We start from the raw sequence: 11,954 nt of genomic DNA, 5'->3' as shown, positions 1-11,954 counted from the left end.
CTATTATCTCCTCGGAGCCAAAATCTAAAGACCCAATAACAAGCAGGCAATAATCTCACCAAAGGTTGATGTTTTTTTTTTTTTTTTTTTTGAAGTATTTTATTTTCATGCTGGATATATTTTCAGCCCCACCTCCCTTTCTCTCCTTTATGAACAAGTGGATATTTCAGATTTCAAATTCTCACCGACTCACTTCACTCCACCAACCAATTTGTCCAATTTATTCAAATGATCCTATCAGGTAGAGGCACCCCTGCCCCCGCACACCTCCTCCAGTTTATGTTCATGTCGAGTGGAAAGACGAAGAGAGAAGGAAGAAATTTGAGGGAAAAGAGAGAAATTAGAGTGGAAAGAAGAAGGAGAAGGATATGGACGAAATTGTTTCGTAAACTTGTTCGCTTTCTTCGTATTAAGTTCACTTATACATTGTATGTACACAACATGCACATGATATGCTTACATATCTGAGCTCAACCTAGAAACTCATAGCTCACACTATCTCTCGACGTCCTCAATTACAAATAAAAAAAAATGATGTAAAGTGATGCAATGAGCTAAGAGTTTTTAGTATTTATACGTGGTTATTTTAGTCATTTCAATTTTGTGTATGATGTGCATGACTTTTGCATGGCTGATTTGTCCTATTTCTGTCCCAAAATTAACAAAATGGGTCATCTTTGTCTATTTCTCTTTTTTTTTTTTTTTTTTTTTTTTCAAAATAAGTAATGTGAATTTGATGCACACGTTAGTTTTGGGTAGAAATTACTTGGTCTTAATTTCATTTACCAAGTTGAGAAGTTAATTGTGATGGTTCGAGAAAATATGTTATTTATGTGCGTAATATCTTTGGTTTTGCAAAAGTTTACGAAGATTTTCTTTTGGGCCAAATCCCACCAACTGCCCCTATTAATTGTGGGACAAACACAAAGAAAGATGAAAACTTTTATAATATCAAGATATTTGAATTTCTATGTGTTTGAGTGCTACTTTCTCAAAAGGGAGAATCTTTATAGACTCTCTATCACCTCACAAATTAACATCAATTATGTGCCAACATTATAAAATATTGTGCCAAAAACATAAAGTGACATAGTGTCCATGGAGATTCCCACTTTGGAGAAAGTCCGCTTAGCATTTCTCTCCAATGTTTGGTGCTAATCTCTACTTGTTACAAAATACATTATTACTTCAGAAAACCCGTGTAAATTTCCTTTTGTATTCGAATAGAGTTAATTACTTTGGATATATACTCACACCCCAAATGAAAATATGGGATCATTAGACACAAAGGTTTAATTTTTGTAATATCCCATGTAACTCAACTTTGATCTCACTTTATCTTCTAAAACTCAAATTTTGTCACTCTGCACTCTAAAATTCAATATTCAACTCTTTTTGCCATATTATGTCAAGTCTGTTAAAAATCCTATTAAATATCTAATGTTGTTGAAAATGCTAGTGGGTTAATGAATGCCCACAGTAATATTGAAAACCTTGGCAGATGAATGAAAACATTGGCAGTGTTGATATGTGGACTTGGAAATGAAGGAGATCATTTGTCAAAAGGTGTGTTGTAAATTTTCAACATGTAATAATACGGAATTGCTCTATAAATAGAGCATTTTGACTTCTATCAATATATATAGAGAAGAGAAAGAAAGGAAAGATAAATAATATCAGTATCTATTCCTCCCACTTTTATTAGTCATTCCCTTGTGTTACAATTATAGTGTGATATTTTATACCTTCTTCGCTCCTGTCACTAGTAAAGGTTATCTCTCTAACTTTTACCTATTTATAACACGTTATCAGCACGACTCTCTAAATATAACTACTCCTCATTTCTCTTCGCCGAAAGAAAAAAAAAGAAAAAAAGTTTCCTCTAAGGATTTTACTGTTCATCTTCTTCCTCTGCCTCAACTGCTGGATATACCCTCGCGAATAACTGTTTGCACCATGCCTGCTTTTAGTTCTCAACCTAACAGTTACATATATCTTTGATTTCTTGTTTGGTGTGGATCTTGATTACTAACCCAGTGTTTATTTATGTTAATTTTACTGCAATCCAAGATGGTGCGGTACAATCGCCCATCTTGAACAACAAATTTAATCTTACTACAATCTATGATGGTGCGGTATCATCGCCTATCTTGGACTGCAGATTTAATTTTACTGCAAATTTTAGGTGGAGCGGTATTATCGCCCATCATACCTTGTATATTTAAATTTGCTTGCTGTTTAATTTCATTGCAATTTTAGGTGATGCGATATAATCGCCCACCCTACTTTGCATATTTAAATTTTCCTGCTACTTGAGTGGTGCGGAATAATCGCCCATCCTATGAGAATGGTGTGGTACAATCACCCTCCTCATTCATCATGTAAATCTTGAGCCAGAAGTTTCGAGTGCTTATCATTTTGGCATGAAGATCAAAATGAAGAACTTGTAAGAACCAGAAGTTCTAACACTACATCCCCCATATTACATATTATTGCAAGTTCTTACACATCTCAATTTTCTTTTAGAAAAAAAAAATGGCGAACTTGGCAAAGCTTGATTATGCTACCCTGGACATTACTGGGAAGAATTACCATACCTGGGTACTGGATACCATGATCCATCTGGAAGCTGGGAATCTTGGAGATACATTAGGGAAGAAAACAGCTCATCCTTTTACGATTGGGCGAATGCCATGATCTTTTTTCGTCACCATCTTGATGATGGACTAAAGAGCGAATACTTAATGGTTGAAGATCCGTTAGCTTTTTGGAAGACATTGAGAAATAGATACAATCACCAGACAACGGTGATTCTTCCAAGGGCTCACTATGAATGGACTCACCTAAGGATCCAGGATTTCAAGTCAGTGGCTGAGTACAATTCTGCGTTGTTCAGAATTACCTCTCAGATGAAGCTCTGTGGGGATACCATTATTGAGGAAGATATGCTGGAAAAGACTTTCAGCACATTTCATGCCTCTAACGTGCTCCTCCAGTAGCAGTATAGAGCGCGAGGCTTCACTGAATACAACTAGCTGATCTATGTGTTTCTGGTTGCTGAACAAAACAATGAGCTTATGTTGAAAAATCATCATTCCAGACCTACTGGATTTGCACCATTCCTAGAAGTGAATGATGCTTCCCTCGAAGTGAACGCTTCATCCTCTAGTGGTAATAATCATAAACGAGGACGTGGCTGATGAGAGATTTACTTGACACTCAAATTAAACCCTCGTTTGACAATTGTAGTAGAATGGATAAGTGAGGGATCGTTCTAGACCGGGGATTAGGAGGGCTTGCTAAAACCTTTAAAAACATAAAAACTAAATTAAAATACTCTTAACAAGACTACTATGACTCAGAACGGCTTTGAAAAACTCAAATTGTCTAAAACAATCAAATTGACTCAAATAGAAGCTAGAACTTGATTTAGACGAATTTGCAAGTGTTTATGACTCCAAAAGCTTAAAGATACAAAAATAAAACAAATACGAATGATTAAGACTCAACGAAATATGGGGGAAATGTGTTTGGACGAGATTAAATTAAACGGACAGATTATAATTTAAAACAGATAGTAAAGATGAATGTGATGAAAATATGGATGATGGAATAGCTAAGGGGTTTTTCTCCACACATGTTACACTTGCATACAAGATTGATTTTCGGTTGGTCTTTCGATAAATTATGAAACTCAATGCTCCAAGTTAATTAGGTCCGCTTAAATTAACTTTCAGATTTCCCTAGATTCGTTGGATTGAATGGAATACGCATTACAACCAAATTATTCTTAATCAAAGTCCCTAACTATGGAATACGCATGATAGAGACATTCAACAAAGATCATTAAGTTCAACGGAAATCATAAACATTGACGAGGCATTCGTTACTATGGATTACGCATGAAACTTATGCCAAGAATTCGTTTAACGCGATTGTTTATAAGCAACCTCCACTACTTGTGAATATAAGTTCGTAACTATTAGGTGAAACTCACTTATATTCTAGCGTCATATTCATTCAAACGGTTAAACAAATTGAATCCACAACTTATGAAATTCCAACCAAAAGTAATCAATTCATATTGCAAGCATAAACATGTATTTTGAATCACCCCCTAGCTAAAGGGGGGTTTAGTTCCTCATAACTTTGAAATCAAAGAAACACCTAAACATTCCAACAACTCAAACGTGAATTGTATGAACGTTTAGGCACTCTTCTCTTCCCTTCTCATACGTACAAAACAAAGAGAATTAAATTTAAACTTTGAAATCAAAGAAACACCTAAACATTCCAACAACTCAAACTTGAATTGTATGAACGTTTAAGCACTCTTTTCTTCCTCGTTGTTGTAGCACAAGGTCTAAGGTGAGCTTAAGGGCTTTAGGTGTATGTGGAATGGAGTAGGGAGTGGTTGGAGATGGAAGAATGAAGAGAAAATATGCAGAAAATGAAGGGATATGCACGGCAAGAATGTGTTTGTTGCTTGGTGTTTGTAACTGAAAATGTGTATGGAAGAGTGAATGAATTTTGAGGAGTGTTGGATGCTTATTTATAGGTGAAATGGGGGAACAAAAGAGGGAATATTGCAGCTAGGAGGGGATGAATGATTATGGGTGCATGTGTTTGGAATAATGAAGGGGGAATGTATGTAATAAAACAACTAGGAAAAGTTATGGAAAGCTGGAAATGGGAGTGGGAACTCACGACATTGTTGGGTTGTTTATGGGAGAATAAATGTATGATAATGGCTAAATAATTAAAGGGAATGAATGGGAGTGACACTAGGTTGGTTATGCATGTGGAATGTGGCTGAATTGTTGGTGAAATGATGAAATGGAATGCTGAAAAGGTAGGGAACTCACGGCAACAAGGGTGTTTGTTTGTGTGAAGTGTGTGTGAATGCATGTGAAGATGCTAATAAATAATGCATGTAGGGTTAGGAAATAAAATCATAACTTAAAGGGAGATGATTAAAGGGTGTTGAAAGGTTTGAAATGCATGTGTAATGGCTGAACTTGTGAAGAATGAAAGCTGGAAAATAAAAGGGAAAGCTGGAAAGGCATTGAAAGCCCACGGCAAAGGGGTTTTTGGTGGTGTAAATGCATGTGAATGCATGGCATTTGAAGTGATTGTTATTTGGAAATGAATGTGATGCATGTGAGTTAGAAATGTGGCTGAAATGATGAGAGACAAAGTGGAAGAATGTGGTTGAAATGGTTGAGGAAGGCACGGCAAGGGATTAGGGGGAGCATGTGCTTGTAGGGTTGATATGTTTGAAGATGCATGTGTTGAATTGGTGGTTGAATGATGAAAGAATAAGTGAATGATTATGATAAGTGATAAGTGAATGATTATGATAAGTGTATGATATGTTAAGTGATAAATGAATGATATGTTGAGTGATAAGATAAGTGGTTATTGATATGTAGATGAATGAATGATATGATAAGTAATAAATGAATGATAAGTGGTTATTGAAGGAGTGGAATGTTGGAATGTTATGCACGACTAAGGATATAGGAAGGGTTTAAATATCCTAAAACTAAAGGGAACAAGGTTCCAACACTTTGGTCTTCAATTAGGTTTTCAATTTCGTCCAACACTTTGGCTCCAAGCATAAACTATCCATCCTTAGCCCAAAAGTGCTCCAAAAGTCTCCAAAATGCATCTTTTTGCTCCTTTAGCCCTTTCGGCCTACAAACACACGAAAATAGCTTAAAGTACTAAAATAACTAAAGAAACATAACGTAAATGCACGAGAACAAGCCATTTAAGTCGCATGAATATGCTCCTATCAGTGGCCATAGGCGAGGACGGTGGAACGGGAAAGGCAAGAATCATGATGTTTAGTTTCATAACTAGGTTTCAAGGCATAATTCAGGCCCGATCTTTAAAAATGGAAATTGCCACAAAGGCAAAGCTCGTATGAACAATGCTCTTAGAAACTCTAATGGAGTCTGCCATAGGTGTGGTGGCAATATGCACTGGGTGCGTACTTGCTGTACCCCAAAACATCTGGTGGATATGTATCAAGCCTCCCTCAAAGAGAAGGGTGTCGAGACTAATTTTCTCGACCATGCTAAACTAATAGATATATCTCATCCAGTGTGTGACTTATCAGGACAAATGAACACAACCCACCTAGAGGTCTCGGACTTCATGGTGGAAAGGGGAAATGAAGTATACCGGTCCGATTGAATCATTGATGTTTGATGTACTTTTATTATAGTGAACTTGTAGTTTAAAAACTAGCATTTCAGATTCAATAAAAGTGGCATTTAAATTTCCTGTTATAACTTGTTTTTAACTGTGATTCCTTTACTCAAAGAGCATGGATAAAAACTATGGTCATTCTCAAAACATGAGAAATAGCGGAGATATTTGTCTTGCAGACAGCACAACCATGCATACAATACTTCGAGATCGAAAGTATTTCTCAAGATTGATGCTTACAAAAGTAAGGGTAACAACAATATTAGGGCAATCAGATGCGATTGAAAGCTCAGGGAAAGCCTAGATTATGTTACCAAATGGAACAATATTGTCTATACAGAATGCGTTGTACACTACTCGATCTACTCAAAATTTGTTTAGTTTAAAGACATACGTTTAAATGGATACCACATTGAAACAAAAGGTGCAGAAAATGTGGAGTATCTATGCATTACCTCTAATGATACCCAGAAGTGTATATTGGAGACGTTGCATGGTTTGACGAGTGGATTGTATTATACATACATAAAGATAGTTGAATCATATACTGTCATGAACCAGAATTTCATTTATTCAAAAGTTTACATGCTTTGACATGAGGGTCTGGGTCACCCAGGATCTACCATGATGTGTAGAATCATTACCAACTCTAATAGACATCCATTATTGAGCAGACACATTGCTATCTCAAATGATAACCCTTGCAAGGCTTGTTCTCAAGGGAAGTTGGTAATTAGACCATCACAATTAAAGGTTGATGTTGAATCCCCATCATTTCTGTAAAGAATTCAAGGGGATATTTATGGGCCTATTCAACCATCTTGTGGACCATTTCGATATTTTATGGTTTTGGTTAATGCATCTTCCCGATAGTCACATGTTTGTCTCCTGTCTACTCAGAATGTAGCTTTTGTGAGACTTTTTGCTCAGATAATTAAGTTGCGAGCACAGTTCCCAGATTACCCCATTAAGTCAATCCGACTTGATAACGATGGTGAATTTACGTCTCAAACTTTTGATGATTACTGCATGACATTGGGCATCGATGTTGAACAGCATGTTCCTCATGTCCATACTCATAATGGTTTAGCAGAAGCATTGATCAAGCGGCTTCAGTTAATAGCCCGCACTCTGCTTATGCAAACAAAATTACCAGTTTCTGCATGGGGACATGCCATCTTACATGTTGCATCATTGGTTCAATTGAGACCTATAGCCAACTACCAATACTCATCAATACAACTCGTGTTTGGGCATCAACCAAGCATTTCACATTTACGAGTTTTTGGTTGTGCTGTTTATGTACCTATTGCACCACCACAACGCACTAAAATGGGACCCAGCGTCAACTGGTAATTTACGTGGGTTTTGATTCACCATCTATCATTAGATATTTGGAACCCTTAACATGTGATATATTTACAGCTCATTTTGCTGATTGTCATTTTGATGAGACAGTCTTCCCATCGTTTGGGGGAGAAAAGGCCGTTCTAGAAGAACGAAAAGAGTTGACATGGGTTGTTTCCACCTTATCTCATTTTGATCCACGTAGCACTCAATGTGAAAATGAAGTGAAAAGGATCGTTCATCTTCAAAGTATTGCCAATCAAATGCTAGATGCATTTAATGATGTTATGAAAGTGACAAAATCATATATACCAGCAGCAAATGCACCTGCAAGAATTGATGTCCCTGTTGGACAAAATAAAGTGGCAGCGAATGATTCATCTGGTGCACGCCTGAAGCATGGTAGACCTCCAGGTTCAAAATATTCAGCCCCTCGAAAGAAAGTTGAGGACACAATTGAATCCAAATGAAATCATTCAAGAAGAAAAAATGAATGACACATCCACAATTCATGATTCTGTACTTTCAGAAAAAGAAAATGTCCTTGATGAGACACATGTACCTGAAGAAACAAAGGTACATAAAAGCAAAGAAATCTCCATAAATTATGTTTGTAATAATGAATTGTGGGATAGGAATGAAATAATCATCGACGACATGTTCACATTCGCGGTGGCCACTGAAATCATATTAAGTGATGATCTTGAGTCCCTTTCTGTTGATGAATGCAAACAGAGACAAGATTGGTCTAAGTGGAAAGATGCAATCCAGGCAGAATTAAATTCCTTAGAAAGGTGAAATGTTTTTGGACCAGTAGTCCAAACCTCGCTTGGTGTAAACCCTGTGGGTTACAAATGGGTATTCACAAGGAAACGCAATGAGAAAAATGAGATTGCAAGATATAAAGAACGACTCGTTGCACAAGATTTTCTGTAAAGACCTGGAATTGATTATAAGGAGACATACTCCCCTGTAATGGACGCAATTACATTCCGTTACTTAATAAGTTTAGTGGTTTCAGAAAAACTTGACATGCGACTTATGGATGTCATCACCGTGTATCTAAATGGAGAATTAGATGCTGACATATATATGCAAGTCCCAAAAGGACTTAAGTTGCCTGAAACAACTAACAAACCATAAGGTATGCTCTCAATCAAATTAAGACGATCATTGCATGGGTTGAAACAATCTGGACGAATGTGGTATAATTGTCTCAGTGAGTATTTGATTAAAGAAGGATATATCAACAATGTCATTTGCCCTTGTTTGTTCATTAAGAAATCTAACTCTGGATGTGCTATAGTGGCAGTGTATGTCGATGATATGAACTTAGTTGGAACGCCTGAAGAGCTCAATAAAACTGTTGAATATCTGAAAAGCGAATTTGAAATGAAAGACCTTGGAAAAACAAAATTTTGTCTCAGCCTGCAGGTTGAGCATTGTTCTAGTGGAATTTTGGTCCACTAATCAGCTTACATTGAAAAAATCCTGAAGCGATTTGGCATGGACAAGGCTTATCCACTCAGCATGCCAATGGTCGTTCATTCTTTGGACATTGAGAAAGATCCATTCCGTCCAAAAGAAGATGATGAACTGGTTCTTGGTTTAGAAGTACCATATTTGAGTGCAATAGGTGCTTTATTGTATTTAGTAAAATGTACTAAACTAGATATAGCTTTTTCAGTAAACTTGTTAGCAAGGTATAACTCTGCTCCAAGAATTTGTCATTGGAAGGGAGTCAAAGATGTATTGCGATACCTTCGCGGGACAACAGACATAGGTCTCTTCTACTTAAAGAAATCCACAAATGACGAGATCCTTGTTGGATATGCAAATGCTGGTTTTCTCTCTGATCCGCATAAAGCCTGCTCATAAACTGGATATATATTCAAGAATGGAGATACAACAATCTCATGGCGCTCAACAAAGTAAACATTAGTTGCTACATCTTCAAATCATTCAGAAATACTTGTTTTACATGAAGTAAGTTGTGAATGTTCTTGGCTAAGATCAATGATCCATCATATCGGAATTCATGTGGTTTACCTTCAAAGACAGACACTTCAACTGTCATTTATGAAGATAATGCAGCCTGTGTTGCCCAAATGAAGGAAGGATTCATCAAGGGTGATAAGACTAAACACATATCTCCCAAGTTTTTCAGTGCACATGAGCTTCAGAAGGCTAAAGTTATTGAAGTTAGACAAATCTCGCAGATTTATTCACCAAATCTCTACCAAAGTGCACATTTTAGAAAATAGTGCAAAGTATCGGATTATGTCGACTTACCAAACAGCTAAATTTGGAGAATGCGGAATCAGGGGGAGATATATATATCAGGGGGAGCATCCATGATACATGCATGTTGTACTCTTTTTCCTTCAATTAGGATTTTTCCCATTGGGTTTTTCCTATCAAGGTTTTAACGAGGCAACATAAGCATAACAATCCAAGTAAAGTTGTACTCTTTTTCCTTCGCTATGGTTTTTTCCCACTGGGTTTTTCCAAGCAAGGTTTTAATGAGGCAACTGATGTTGATATGTGAGCATCCAAGGGGGAGTGTTGAAAATGCTAGTGGGTTAATGAATGCCCATAGTAATATTGAAAACCTTGGTAGATGAATGAAAACGTTGGCAGTGTTGATATGTGGACTTGGAAATGAAGGAGATCATTTGTCAAAAGGTGTGTTGTAAATTTTCAACATGTAATAATACGGAGTTGTTCTATAAATAGAGCACTTCTACTGCTATCAACATATATAGAGAAGAGAAAGAAAGGAAAGATAAATAACATCAGTATCTATTCCTTTCACTTTTATTAGTCATTCCCTTGTGTTACAATTATAGTATGATATTTTACACCTGCTTCGCTCCTGTTACTAGTAAATGTTATCTCTCTAACTTTTACCTATTTATAACAAATGTGACATGAGTGAAGCTAACTTCCTTGCTAACATGTTTGCCACATTAGCTTCCCATCCTCACTCACCCATCCTCACAACATTGCCACAATGTTAATGCATTTAATATTTGAGAATTTAAAAGCCTCCACAATCTCACGCACCCACTCTGCCAAAGTCTAATCGAATCGTCAATCTCTTCGCCATCTCCCTTCGACTGCCGCAAGCATGAGGTGTTGGGCCTATCGACCACTCTCCTTAATACTTGGACCAAGGCGGGTGATCGACTCGGCCTTCTACCAGCTCAAGATATTGACGCCTAGTCCACCGAGTGTGAAGCCAACATCACTCAGGAATCCTGATAAGATCTCGCCAGAAAATGGAAAAGACATTTGAGAGTTTTGTGAGAGAATCCCTACAACAATAAAAGAATAAAAGAATAAAAGGAAAAAAGATAACTTTATCTCATCTTCTTCCCTTCTCTCTCTCTCTCTCCAACGCCGCAACCATCGAACCACCAAAACCACTGCACTAGGGCTAAAAAAATCCAAAAAAATATAAAACGGATTGATCCATATCGAAACAGAACAAAAAAAAAATTACTGAACCGATAATATCGAAAACTTTGGTAACCAAAACGAAATTTGGTATGAGTACCGGTATCGCACATAAGTTAGTTCAGTAATACCGGACCAAAACCGAATTAAATAATATATCATATGTATAATAATTTTAATTAAGATATAAAATATTTAAGATTATAAATGTTATAGCCATAGGATTGGTTGAGATTTAATCTCCACTATTCAATTAAACTCATCTCTCTCTTTTGACGCCTTCTTTCACTATCTCTTTCGACGACTAGCTACAATGCTTAGGGGTGGGCACGGTGTGGTTTCACCCCTAAATTGGAACCAGAACCGGAAAATATCAACAGTTCAATTCGGTGCGGTTTCGTTTAAATTTATTACTAGAACAGTACGGTTAGGTCTATCCCGGTTTCGATTCGGTTCTTGCCGGTTTACTGTTCCGAATACTAAAAGTAAATGGAGACAATATAACATTTGATAGTAGACTTGGCCCTTACTCAATTATTGAAATTGAGTTGGAAGACAGATACCAAAGAACAAATATAACTGTAAAACTAATTAAGTGGGAACAGATAAGCAACAAAACCAAAATATGTAAAAAATCTCAAGTATAAAAGTAATAGAAATTAAATAGTAGGCTTCTTTTCTGCTCCGTGAGTGGAACATGTTAGTATTGCAAGAAGTCCTAAGCACGATGTACAATGTCTAACTAATAGTTAGACTTGATCAGAGTAATCATGCTTATGGAACAATGACTTGTTCTATAAAATACATTTTCATCAAGGAAATTATTTTGGCGCAAAAACCATCTCTAAGGTGAGGATGTTTCTCTATTAACGAAGAAATCAACGGAGAGCGTCGACAAGGAAGAGGGGTCGACTGTGTGAAATGGGGAAATG

Source organism: Pyrus communis, chromosome 15 (assembly GCF_963583255.1).
Source record: "Pyrus communis chromosome 15, drPyrComm1.1, whole genome shotgun sequence".
Classification (NCBI taxonomy): domain Eukaryota; kingdom Viridiplantae; phylum Streptophyta; class Magnoliopsida; order Rosales; family Rosaceae; genus Pyrus; species Pyrus communis.
This window is presented reverse-complemented; position numbering follows the sequence as displayed.